This window comes from Meleagris gallopavo, chromosome 11 (assembly GCF_000146605.3).
Source record: "Meleagris gallopavo isolate NT-WF06-2002-E0010 breed Aviagen turkey brand Nicholas breeding stock chromosome 11, Turkey_5.1, whole genome shotgun sequence".
NCBI lineage: Eukaryota > Metazoa > Chordata > Aves > Galliformes > Phasianidae > Meleagris > Meleagris gallopavo.
In genome coordinates, this window is record NC_015021.2 from 19,155,070 (window position 1) to 19,169,259 (window position 14,190).

The window sequence follows — 14,190 nt, forward strand, 5'->3', positions numbered from 1 at the left end:
AAAAAAAAAAATGCAGTCTCAGCATGGTACATTCCGCGTTGTTTCGGAAGCCTTTTCTTGGGTGCTAAGGATGGACAGAGAACGGGTTAAGAAGTTCTAACACACACAATAATCCTATTTCCAAAAATAAAGTCCAGCTGCAAGCTCCAGAAAGAACTCCATGTACCTATTGAGTTCTTTTCTCCTTTTATTAGCGCAAGGATGAGAGCAGCATGAGCCCTTTCTTTGTTAATGCCTCTTGATTACACTAGCTTTTTTCTGTAAGTTTTACCAGGGTGCTCAGTGTATGCAGCTAACTGACATACATCTACATTTATTTGTGTGTTACTTAACCTAAAGGAAACATGGAAACACTTGTTATTAGAAACAAAAACAACAGAAGGAAAAAGGTGGTAAACAATAAATCCTCATTGAATCTAATAGCTGTAAAGCTTTGTTAGAAACAGCCATCCCAGTGTACGTACCCACATTCAACCGAATTCTATCTGAAGTTTACAGAAGGAAGCATACACAAACAGCCTTACAAAGGCATTCTGGTAGCAGGAAGCACTTCTCTGCTACTACTCTGGCAGCCAAGTCGTGTTACAAGCAAACCTTGCAGCCGGTGGGGGAGCAGACATGAAATGCATCTGCAGCACTAAATACAATTTAGTTTCACTACAGGATTAACCAGATCACAAATTGCCAATTAATCCTGCTTTATGATTTAGGCCCGAATTCATTACAAACACAAAGGCAAGGCATGCAGCAGACTGGAGGAAGTTAGCCTGGAACGCTTTGCACCAGCCCCTCCTGTTCCTTCTCAATAACAACATTTTGAAGTTGTTCAGCCTTTTTTTTTTTTTTTTTTAATCTGAGAGTTAACTGATGGACCTTATTGATGTTGAAAAACACAAATCACTGACTATTACATATGTAATTATGCATGCTAGCAGACAGATACATAAAAGGTCCACATTTTTCAGTTCTCCAAATCTCTCCCAGTTCTTCACTTCGCTGAGAAGACTAGAAATTTCCAGACTTCTGCTGTAACGTCTAAGTTTCCTTCCCCCTCTTCCATTTAGTGGATTTTCTGCCAATAACACTGTTGAAAAATAAATTCTTGTGGACAGGAAATATCCCGAGCAAAGGATATCCAGCTTTACCATACTTTAAAAGTTCTGCATTCCTCCTTATCTGCCCTCGTGTCGCCCAGCTCTGAGCAGTGCAGGGCTCTGGGCACGCCATCCTGCCCCGGCCTCACGCCCAGGTCCTCCAGCTGCTGCAGGGCTCCTCTTGGCCACAGTCAGAATCACTCCTTGCAGTACTGCCCAGCAGAGGAGAAGTGAGCTTCCTGAGCAGTGCCTGCCATCGCAAGTACATCCTCCCCAACCCCTCCCGATAAGGTGCTTTAAGAGGAGGCTGCGAGCGTAATTTAACGGCCTAATCTCAAGGAGGTGGCTTGGCCTTTCAAGTGATCCCTTCGCTCGATTTCCTCAACAACGGCACTCCACAAAAGCAAACATCCTGGCTGTCTGGAGGGCCAGGTTCCAGCTGCAGCAGGCTCCCAGCGGGCAGGCAGCCCAGTGTAGGACGCGGCACTCGGCTCAGCACGCTGTCTGGCCTCTGGGATGGACCAAGAGCCATGAAGGGATTCCTGGCTCTAAAATAGAGCCATCTCACAGGTCTTAAACAGCTTGCTGTGCTCCCAGGTGCCCAACCTGCACTCAGGTGGCTCCTGCACAACCACCTGACAGCCTCAAATCCATGTTTGTCACTGGGGGTAACAGCAACTAGACAGAAAAACTCAGATTTCATAAAATCACCTCAACTATATGGCATAGATATTGCGTGATGGTCGTGTTTTAACTTACCGTGCAACTTCTCCCTACATGACCAGTTTCAAGTCCAAGTAAAACACCACTGAAAATGAATGATTCACACTGATAGCATTTTCTCAGCAGTCAGTAGTTTGTTTCTTAACCAACAGCAGAGTAATCTTAAAACGCACTGTTACAACCAGAAAGGTCAATGCAGTGCAAGGGCGATACGGGAGTGCAGTAGCAAAGGGACTAGTGCAAATGGTGTTACACAGGAAAAGGAAAGGTACTCACCCATCTCTGAAGATCTAGGTTCACAGGGAAAATTCTGGTTGGAGGGAGGCACCTCCAACCAGAGATCCTTCAACAGCTGCAGTCAGCCCTTAAATGAGGTCTAAGAGAGGTGCAGCCGGGCTCCACCCATTCAGGTCACACAGCTGAATTGCCTTCACCCGTGCTCCCAGGGCTGACTGGGTCCTTTCCCCAGGTGCACAATCAGTGGTTCACACCGTGACTCAACAGTTACCGTACATGGATTCACATTCAAATCAAGATTAGTGCTTTCTAAAGGCCCTAAGTAGCTTGCTGTCTGTGGTGAGGACTCACAGCATGGGGTTAGAGCTAAATGATCTGTATCATGTACACATGCCACCCTATGATTCTATGACAGCGAAGCCCACAGCTGAATGCTTCTAAAACATACACAAGTGACATTAACACAGCTGATTCATTACCAGCTTTCAATTACCACTGGCTCAAGGCTCGAACACCTCTGAGCAAGTTCTGGATGTGCAAGCATCAAAATCTGGTCTTAAGATATACTACAAGAATGATGAGATGTGATAGAACTCCCTCTGCATAGGAGAAAAAAAAGCAATTAAATTTCATATTTATACACCCAGAAAGCTTCATTCCATTTAGAAAGTTTTAATTGTAAAGGAAAGCCTGCCCTGTTTACCTCTCATCCCAGCACCAGAGGCTGCATGCGCTCAGGCTGCAATCAGCAGCGCAATACAACTTCAGTGGCTTCCAATTCTCAACTCTGTTGGCTTTGCCTCATTACTAGGCACAAGTTAGACAACACTTAGTGCCTCACATCAATAACTGATGTTCAAATCAGTACTCAAGTACATCACAGCTGTAGCATTATTCCCTCTGAGGCCCAATGTCTCACAAGCACAGTATGCCAAATTAGTGTAGCCCGCTCACCTCAGGACGGCTCTTGGATGAGGTATACTGGATTCCAGGCCAACCCCTTTGAGATCCCTTTGGTGCCTCCACCACCAACCACCCACAGTCACCAAAGGAGTCTGCCTGAACACTGAGAAGCTGAAAGCGATCCATCCCCAGGGGCGAGAGCTTCTTTCAGCCGTGGCCAGCAAGCTCTGACTAGACAGCAGGAGAGGAAGAGCTGACACACCTGCCCATGGGCACGCAGAGGGAGCAGCACCCACACTGCCAGAAGTCTTGTCCTTAGATGACACCGAGGCAATCTGCATGTGCCAGAACTGTTGCACAATTAGCACGCTCTTAATTTTGTACCCTTAGAGGAGCTAAGTAAGTGCACTTAATCAACTGAAAATAAAGTGATGCAAAAGAAAGCAATCCATGTTACTAATTAGTGGAAAGATGTCAAATGGAAGCAAAATGAAGTGTCTAATTACATCCTATCAGTTCAAGTGTACAACACAATGCATAAAAATATGCTACTTCCTATTTCAATCAAAACAATCCAATTAAACCCCACTGCTGAGTAATACTACAGAGGAAAAAAAAGGCTTTTTTCTAGTTATATAAGAAAAGCAGCACAACTGTTAAGACCTTTCTGGTGAAGCTCCATAAGATCATTATAGTTCACTGTAAGAACCCATGCTCAATCAATAAATACCAGCTTTAGAAGAGATCCTAGATCCACTGAATCAATGAAACAAATTCCTAAGGTTTAAGGCTTCCTCCCAGCTACCTATTTTATGCAATAAAATTCATCTGAAGACATTACATCAACAAAAGAGTTCTTGTTTCAGTTCCTTTCCAATACTCATAAATTGGATACTCCCCTACATCTTCAGCTTCTACTCTCAAAGCAGCATCTCAGCTTCCAGGCATGATCATTAAGCTTACTGCAAAGCCACTGTTGACAGGTATTAATTCTTTAGGGAAAGCTTTCTTCAAAAACCTCCATCCCCCTTATTGCACAATTTGCCTATGGAATGATTCTCCAGCACTGGAGGCTGGGGGGATTTCACCCTTGTTGTATATGTTTCCTTTACTTCCATAGAGATCAGAAACTGATTTTTCTTCCTCTCTTGGAAAGCAACGTGTGGCAGGCACCCAACAAAGTTCATTTTTAGGCACAAAAATGAGAATACTCTCAGAGATCAACTGATGTAAGCAGAACCTCCCAGCATCACCACCTGAGCCTCAGTGCTTTGCATTTGGGGGCAGGGAGGAGGGAATGAGGCAAGAGAATACCTTATCATGCTCTCCTTAATAAAACTCCTCAACTTGAGCCAAGTGTTTAGCTAAAATAGCCAAGTAATGCTCTAGAATAGCTGAAGATAAGAACTGATCTGACATCATCAATCGTGAACGTGCAATCTAAATGGACGCCCCTGAAGATTATCAGAGTACCAACAACAGCATTTTAACAGCTTAAAAATGTCACAGCTTTAGGAACAAATATCCTGAATGAAGCTGTACCGATTTGCATCAGAGAAAAGGCTACCCCTGTGCTTGCCAAACTCTTACTCCTATTACAGCCTGAAAAATCACTCCTGAAGATAAGCAGCAGCAGGAAGGGCAGAGAAAGAAAAGGCATCGGAGCATTTCAGAGCTCAGAACACAAAGCCCCTTCAGATATTGTTCCAAACTCAGTTTCATAGAATCTAAATGGCAAATGCAATGGATGCTTCCTGTGTCCATTTCTGACAAGTTGGTTTTGGACTTAATGTTTCTTCTGAAGTATAAACAACCATCACTGCTTCAGTAACAGAAGTGTAGCATTCAGAATCCTTCTGTGTGTCCTGGAAACAGCAGCACCACTTGACAATTTCATCCAAATATATTTCTCCTTACAAAAGCAAACCAATCGTTGGGGGGAAAAAAACAGTTTCAGTATGAGATACCAAGAATGGCAGAACTCAGTCCTCATGCAGGGGAGTATAAACATAATTGAATCTGCTGAAATCAGGACTCACTGTCATTAGAAGTGAAGTAGATTTGTAGCAGTGTGCTACAAAAAAGAATTAACAAAAAAGATACTTGGAATTCTTTCTACATTGTTCAGCCCTTCCCATCCCAACATCCAGGGTTCCAGAGCTCCCTCGTGCCCACATTTAGGTCATGCAGTTCATCCTCATGCATGACAAAGCCTACTGCTCAGAGCACGGCCAGCCCTGGCTTCTAACAAGGATGCATCTTAAAGACAACGTTGTTGGGAATTCCAACAGTGCTGCACATCACCTGGAGCCCAGCACACAAACAGATCTACCACACATACCTTCCTGTTATTTATGCCTAGCTTGGTATTTCAGTGCTGGAGCTGTGCCTGAGCTCCAAAGCGTGCTGTTCCTCCCTTATAGCATGGGAGCTGCAAGCACAGGAGTCACACGCCCAAGGACAATCACTTCACGTCCACCATCCCTTTCTCTAAGCAGACTGAAGCCCAGCTGTTTTCTGCCTGAACTCTTGTTTATCTCTTACCAAGCTGCAGTAATTACCTCTGACAAAAGACAGACATTCATTAACAAACAACGACCAACCTTTATCTGTAGAACATCATCTGATCCAGCTGAAGTTCTGCTTTTAAGTCACTGTTAAACACCACATTTTAGCAGTGACTAACCAGGAGATGCCCTCACCACACACAGCTACAACTCGTGTTCTGCTGACCACTGGTGGATGATGCAGAGGATATAAAAGCTCTTCTCATCAAATAAGGAAAACAAGAAGCAAAGAGTTTCAGAGAACAAAGAAACCTGGATCCATTGACAGGTTGCTAAAGGGGAGGAGACTGAATTATTTAAGTGGGGGAAAAAAAAAAGTAGTAGAGTTCCTTAAATCAGCATATCACTAATATGGACTGCAGGAGCTCTGCAGTCAGCAGGGGGGTGCTACTTCTGTGCAGAACTCAGGGGGAAGGAGAACTGGCAGCGATAAAAGCACAGTACAGCTTACAGAAAGTTGGTGTGAGACCAAGCCTGCTGCCTGGAGTCAAGGCAAGTCGGGAGCGCTCTTCATCATTTATACGACAAGAAAAGTGAACTCTTTTTTCCCTAAATAAATTAGGAGAGATTGAAATCTAGTGTTGTAACCCAACTGCAAAAAAAAAAACACCCAAACAACAAATGAAAATACAGCTTATGATGCTGGATTAAAAATAAAAGAAAAGCATTTACTACAACTTTGCACTCCATATTTGAAAGAAGGCAAGCCACACACTTGTAACAGATGGGTGAATCACCTCCATGAGCAAATCAGCCCCAACGTCCTGCAATGAAGGCCAGATGCAGCTCTCTCTGCAGATCTGATGCCAACCCACTGGCTGATAGGAGCAGGACAGCTGTGTGCCATTAGGGGACATAACTTCCAGAGAAAGCAATTAAAGGGCAATGGGGGATCCCACTGATAAGGAATTCAAAAATACAGACTCAATCAATTCTAATAAAACAGGTCCTGTCAAACAAATCCTAGTGCACCTCTGACAAGATTACATGTTGGGTGGGCAGAGATAGCTGTGTTAGCACGTGACTATTCTGCAGCCAGCTTCTGACTTTGTGTCCTGCAGTACTGCTAAAAGCACAGGAATAGATGAGACCAGCCAGGGGAAGCCTTCTAGGAGGGCCTCGGTGAGAGCAAGCCTGCACCAACTGCATCCCCAGTGGTGCCACCTCCCTGCTCTGTTTCCCTAGCTGTAAGATGGGGTAATAAAATCCTCTGCTAGGTGCTTTGCTCTCAGAGAGCAAAGCAACCATCACACTGGTTATTCACTCATGCTTAATTAATGATTTGCTAATTAAATTGACAGTCTGTCCTGGCCAGTAACGTTAATTAATATACTCAATTCACAGCATCTGGTGGTCCATGCCAGAAGCTACTACTTTACACTATTGATTTTTCCAGGCAGACCTTCCTAAACCAGAGGATGCTGAGCATAAGCAAGACTGCAGGAACCAGGGCATCCATCCGGGTGCATCCAGCTGTGCACATCCATCTGCCATTAATGCCCACCCCTTGTCACATCACAGCCCTGGGGAGCTGGCAGGGGGCTCAACCACAGCTCTGAGCCTGAAGTCCATGGGTACCACACCTGACCCCTTCTCCAATACAGTAGACACCAAAGATGGTGACATCCACCAGAGCCATGTGCTGGTGACAGAGGCTGAGCTGTGCCTGGCAGTGGCCCTCAGCCAGGATCTGCCACCATCTGGGAGTTTGCTGGGCTTTTGTTTCATGTCTCCAGCCCTGATGGATGGAAACAAGCTTCTGATTTATCCATGTTAACATAAAGACAATTAAAACATTTTTCCCCGAGGAGCTCATAAATGAAAGCACATCATACAGTCATTACATTTATTATTAACACTGCTTCATTCAATGTAAAACCTGACTCTTTGGAACAACAACAGCAGCAAAAACTCCGTTTGGTCACTGAAAGCAGCATCAGGAGCTGCAGGAGAACACTGAGATGAGAGCAGCATATGGACTGCCTGCCTGCTCCTCACCCCCAGAAGCATTAACTACTCACCAGCAAAAGCTTTTCTGCTGAGAAAGGGAACACCAAAGGCCAATATTAAAGCAATTTCAGAACAGCTACCAAGCAATTAGCTAGATAATGCCTTTGCTACATGCTGATTTTTCTTCTCCCAGAGAACTGGTGCAAGCGTAAGTCATTTGTTGGTTGTGCAGCCTCTCCTGGCATTGGAGGTGACCCAGGCTGGATTTTCTTCCCATATCACAGAAAACATTTCTGCTTTGGTATTGCACACCTGCTCACTAATTTATTTCAATTCTTTTTCCTTTTAAACATTCACATTTCATTTTCTCCCAGAAAATATAAATTCAGACATTTTAATTGTTAAATATTTGCAAAACATTGAGCCTACTGCTCTTGTTACCGCTGTATTTCCACGTTTCAGGGCATATCAGAACCATCCACTTACCTATTTTTGTGCCACTACACCATCCCCAGCAACTCAGGATACACCAAGACAAAGGTATGCAATTCAAACATGCAAGGAAGGGAGAAGGGAACAGGCAAATGAGTTACAAAGAAAGAAGTCAAAGGACTGAGATCTGCTTGCAGAGACAGCACTCTAACAGCCTGGAAGGACCGAGAAACTGAAAAACGCTTTACAGCAACTTTTTGGAGTGCATCATCCTGCGTGACTGCATGACCAAGAAATGCCAAAAGGAAGCGAAACTGTTGATGTCTAACTTCAGCGTTGGGTACGTACAAATATTGCCTTTCCAGTAACACAGCAGCTCTCACACATCCACTGAAGCACCCTATTCAGAGGCATACAAATCAAAACGTCGCCATCCTGCGTGCTGCAGAGATTGCGGTCGCACAAGCATCCCAAGGCCTTGACTCCTGCACTGTATCCAGAAGCAAGAGGTGGCTGCTGTGCTGCAATCCAAAGGTCCCAGCAGTCACTCCCATAACCGTTTCCTACAGCCACTGAGGAGGGCAATGGAGACCTGGACAAGAACTTCCAGCTCTATTAGCCAAGAAGGAAGGGCTGCAGATCAGACGCTGCGTGCATGAAACCCTGTAGATAGGAGAAAATTGATCGAGGCAATGAGACCACTCCTTCCCACAGCAGGAACTCCAGCAGCTGGGGTGCAGATAGCCACTCATAGACTGGCTTCAAATGAGGAACAAACTCACACTCTGAAAGTCACAGAGGATGTTTATTTTTTTGTGCAATCATTAGAAGCAGCAGCAAACAATAAGCAATTATACAGATCTGTCAGAGCAGCAAAAATAAATATGTGCAAAGCAGAATCAAAGCTGATTTTGCTACAAGTTGACACACCAGAAGTACGAAGGCTGACTTTATGTAAGTATGAGTACCCTTAACAACTCAGAATGCTCCCGCCCAACATTACATCAAATTCTGCTCTGTTGAAAACCATAACATCTGGCTTTTTCCCTCCTTAGTCACCAAGTTCCCTATTTACCACTTATGGTCAACTATCAATACAGAAGCCCAAGTGTCCCACACCGAATCCTGTCAGAGCACAGCCCTGGACCACCTTGAAGCTGAGCTGGAATGCATCACACAGCAGCAAAAACTTCCAGGAGCCCTAAGCTACTGCCCTGTTGTGCTGGTTTATCTCCCTAGCAGAGAAACAACAGCTCAGCAGGGTAAAGCAAGTGTAAGAATGATGCAGCAGTACCTGCATCCCTGTGGATAATCCCAGGGGATGGTTATGACTTCTGGGCAGAGGGCACTAGCACTGATGTTATCCACAAGGTGAAATAAGACATCATTTTGGTATGGTCCTTTAGGTGTCAGCTACAAGGTACACTCTGATTTGCCTTATCTTGTCAGGGAAGCAGATTTTTTCCCCCTTGGCATTAGCTGTACTGCTTTACAGACGAAGTGTTTGTGCATCTTTATTTACAGGGGTTTGTTTTGACCTGTAAAGCAATATTATAGTTAACCAGCTCATGTCATCTGCTTCATTTAGCAAAGTTCATTCACGTGTAAATGTTTCAACGTATTAAACATATTCATAGAAATAAACTAACAGACAATTAACCACGCTTTCAAGAAGGCAAAGTGTTGTAGGAAAGTCAAAATAGGCAGCCCAGGCAGGAGCCAGAGCTGTGCTGAGAGAAACACCATGCTCTGCTGCTGTTCCCACTGCCATCTGGTGAAATTACCTCTTTGAAAGAGTCTGAAAAGAAATACAGCCCTGAAGAGACACTGTGGCAAATAAGGACTCCAACAACCATTATTTGGGTGAAAACAATACACTTAACATGTTAAAATGGGTTAACAAACAACTCCCTAAGAGCTGCCAGCATTTTGGCTGCACAAATGGCACATCCAATGAGGAGAGGATGAATATTGTCTCGGTGAGGATATCTCCAGCTCCCACAGATGGACAGAGGGCCCTGCAAGGTTTGTTTTCCCAAGCTGCAGTTGCTTGGCAGTGCAGCCCAGATCAGCCTACTTCAGGTTATTAACACCACCACCTCGGAGGTGTATATCACTAAAGAAGAGCAGAAAAATTTCCTGGGTCTCAAGAGGGTCAGTACTAATATCTTTAAAATATATGGATATATATATATAAACTAATTTATTCTCACAAGGTGATGCTTTTGCTCACCATTCAATTGCTTGTATCAGGACATCAAAAGCAACTCCTCTGTAAGATGACAGTATGTGACCGCAGGCTCACCAGAAGGAAGCCTATTAAATGCTCTCATTATCAGCAAATGCTACCCTCTTTTTTTCCTCTGCTGCATTATCCCACATTGATAAATAAATAAGAAGTAAAGAGCACCACCTGATACTTAATAACCACCAGCATGAGTGTCAGCAAGCATAAGGTCACTCGTGTGATATGGATTGCCATTGGATAGCATGTGCTTCCACAATCAATGTTACTCACAAAGTGGGATAGATTCTGGCAGCTAACTAACGGAGAGAGAAACAGCAAGGTGATCCCAAAAGACAGCAGGAGAACTCTCTTCCCAGGCTGCTTCTGGTACCGAGCTTCTAGAAAAATTGTATCTGATTGTGTTAGGTCTGATTAAAGAATCATGCAGAGGCAAAAGACACCACGGAGATTTAGGTTGCAGCGCAGAACATCCGCATTTTATTAGTGGACAATCAGGGAGTAGGGAGCTACCACGAAAACCAGAACAGCCACGCTGAGGCCCAGAAAGGCAGCTACACACTGAGCAGGGTGTGCTCAGCATTTTGCTAGCTCTGATGAACAGCACGAGGAAAGCTGTTCCCGGCATTCCAAGGATCTCAGAGGGTGGTGAGGGTCATCTCAAATTGTTGCTCACTGAAGTTTCTATTAACAGCCTCTTGAGAGCGATTTCTTTTTTCGCTTTTCAAAACATTCCATATGAAGCACTTCTGGAGGCATGAAGTGCATGTTTAAATATATACATACACACGTATTCTATTATTAGGTCCTTGCAAAGGACTCTTATAATAGAAATGTCCGCAGTCACAGGAATTACATAGGAAGCACTCAAGGAATGTGCATTTCAGCCACAGAACAGTGATACACCAACTCAGCACTGAGCAGCCAAGCACACCTGGCACCTGCAGTCCCACAGCGCGTGTGATTTCAGATAACATCAATCTAACTCAACAAACAAACAAACAGCGGCTACAACTCCACTCAAACCCCTACTGGTCACTGCTGAGCTGCTTGCACAGAACCACAAAGCAGATGCCAGATGCAAACGTACATACCAGCCTTAGTTGCAAAGTTTGTTCTCTTAAAAGAAAAACAGGAACAGCGTCTTAACTCCAAATCGCTTTTAGATTCATATTATGTACAAAAGAGACCACCATAAATAGCTTTCCTTCAATATGCAGAGTGCCTGAGTCCAGTATGTCACCTCCAGAAACACAAACAGTGAGTGGTCCTTGTAGGGCTGACTCAGTAGTTGTCTGTTATCCATTGATAAACAACAACATTTACTGGTAAATAAAGGACGGATGAAGCTCAGGAAGCACACCACTTGAGAACCAGTATGTTTTAACCTCCAGGCTTTTCCTTGCTACAAGGCAATCCCAACAGCCAGAGCCATGGTAGTTGGCACCTCTGGGGAATGCTCCTGGTTGGAGAGGACTTCAGCAGACACAGCACTTTTCTCCTGAACTCGCTCAGCAGCTCCGTAGTTTCTCACCCAAAGCACAGATTTCACATCTGCAGCAGAATTTCTGCAAGGCAACCAATCTCCCCAGCACTGCTTCAGATTGCACAATAAATCAGGTTTAATTAGTTCGTGGTGTTTTTTTTTTTTTTGGCAGTCAGCTCTGCAATAAAAGAGGGGCGTCCACATTCATTCCGCAGAGGTGCTCAGAATAAACTGGTGAAAACGTAATCGTCCCATCCCAACTGGCAAATGTTTAAGGAGTTATCTGTTTTCCACCGCCCAGCATTCCTGCCTGTAGATGGCCTGTTACCGTTGTGTACCCAGCGTCTCCTATTTCCACCGTGTTGCTCGAAGAACTTCCCTCTTCCCACATACCTTCCATCTCCAGGGACGGATCACACAGCGACACTAAACCTTGGCCATAAACAACGTTACTTTTGATATTCCCGTCCCTGAAGGATTCCCCGCTGCTGCTGTTCGGCAGCGCAGAACAGATCACCTATGCACAAGGCAGCTCTGCAGCTGGTTTGCAGAACTCTGCCTCACTGCTCTTTTGCACAGCTGAGATTTACACAGAGGTTTGTTGGCCGCCTCCGCTATTTATTTTATTTGCTGTGCGCTGAAGTCACATTTGTTTAGAATAGCCTTCCATAACTCACAGCACGTTCCACAAAGCGTGTTCTGATGCACCAGGACGCTGATTTCAAAACTCACTGCCTGCTAGTACGGTGTTCCTGGTGCAGAGGCTGGGACTGCTCCCACAGCAGCCAAACTGCCAGTCCTCACACTCCCACTGCACGCCAGCAATCCCCACATCTGCTCCTCCCAAAGCAGAGGCCAGCAGCACTGTAGAATATAATTTGCTTTATTGGCTGTATTCTGGTTCTGAGGCTTTCAGGTAGTAACAGCTGCTTTGTAAGACTTAAGATCCTCATACTGCACACACAAAGTTTGCTTCTGCGCTAACATTCACCAGACTGAAGCTCCACGCTTTCCAGCTATAGAGAGCAACAGCTTGTTTGGATGCTAACTTAGAGGCACAGAATTGTCTGAGTTGGAAAGGACCCTTAAAGGCCATCTGGTCCAACCTCCCTGCAAAGGAGGGAGCTGCTGCATCCACAACTCCGTCAGGTGCTCAGAGCCCTGTCCAGTCTGACCATGGCACCCATCATATACATCTGTGGGCAACCTGCACCAGCATTTCACCACCCTTACTGTGCCCTTCACAGACTTCAGCCAGCTGTAGGGCAACAACATGAAAAAACCTCTCATTGCTGTTCCAGCAGTGACCTCAAATTCCAACCAGATTGTTCCCAACAGCTCTCAAAGATTGTGATACATATCGCCTTCCACACAGACTTGTTCCTGTGCTACATTATGTGTATGAACTTTCTCAGGAATACTGAACTGGGAAGAATGACTTTGAGCACCTCTGGGGAAGCTGACATTGCTGTCCCAGCAGGGTCCCAATGCAACTTCAAAGCACAACTGCCTTCAAACTAATGAGAGAGAACCACAGAGCACTGTAGATTAAGGAGAACAGCACTAACAGCCCATTCCTGTGCAAGACCCTGCGTGACCCTGGGAACACAGCCAAGAATCATTTCTTATTGGTAGCACTGGTTGCATATTCTCATACTGCCAAGAAAAAGGCACAGGTGGCAGAGGGGTGAGACCACAAGCAAGGGGCTGTCCTGCAGGGGAAGTGGTCGGGGGGTCCTGGGAGCATTCCCACAAGCACACACTGTGCCCCAGCAATAATCCATCAGCCAGGGCAGCACATAAAAAAAGGCAGAGAAATCACATTCTGGACAGCATGCCAGTCCGAAATCCCACCGCCCAGCACATTGGTAAGCTCAGATCAGACTGGTTTGGCACCTCGCAGAGATGTACACAGGAGCCCTAGGCTCTGCAGGGAATGTGGTCAGAGCCAGCGTGGCCACGGGTATGGGTGTACTTGAGCACTGCTGTATGCAGCCCAGTACCGAGCTACAGAGGAAAAAACAACACTCACTGAAGAAGAAACTTGGCCTTTTCCACTTCTCAGTTTCCCCACTGTGAAAGGGAACTTGAAGGAACGAGGCAAAGAAATGCAAACGAAATCCAACGTTACCAATGTGGAGAGCGGCAGCTCCCGCCTTTCTGCTACAAATAGCGATAGGATAAATGCTTCGTTACACCGAGCCCCGACCGCACCGCCTCAGCCAAAGCCTTGTTCAAACAGCGCAATTCTGAGAACTGGGACGGGGGGGAGGCACAGCGAGGGCTGCAGACGCGTCTCAGCCTAAGTTCAGCTTTTCAAAGACTTCTTCTCTTTTTTTTCCCCTCCCGTCTGCTGGTACCATGCCATTTACAGAGGTGTCTGGCGAGCAACGCACCACGTTTCCAGGATCTTCCCTCCCCAGACCGCTCAGCCAAGGGCAGACTGGCTCGGGAGGAGCTGCTCGGCTCTCCCGCAGCCTCTCCCCGCCCGGATCCCAGCGCCGCGCTCCGCCGCTCCCCGACTCCAGACTCGGACGCCGCTTCGCCCCGCTC

General features: G+C 45.7%; 1 protein-coding gene across 2 annotated transcripts in view; it reads right to left on the minus strand.

Annotated features, from left to right (window-relative positions):
* FNDC3B (fibronectin type III domain containing 3B) overlaps window positions 1-8,076 on the minus strand; it is a 142,192-nt gene extending 134,116 nt beyond the window's left edge. Inside the window, exon 1 of one of the 2 annotated variants that reach the window (XM_010716921.3) lies at window positions 7,961-8,076. The gene's annotated coding sequence lies outside the window, so the exon portion shown is untranslated. Of the gene's footprint in view, window positions 1-2,093; window positions 2,114-7,960 lie in introns of those variants that run through there. The other variant, XM_019619145.2, reaches the window with a different exon arrangement.
* Between the last annotated feature and the right edge of the window lie 6,114 nt (window positions 8,077-14,190).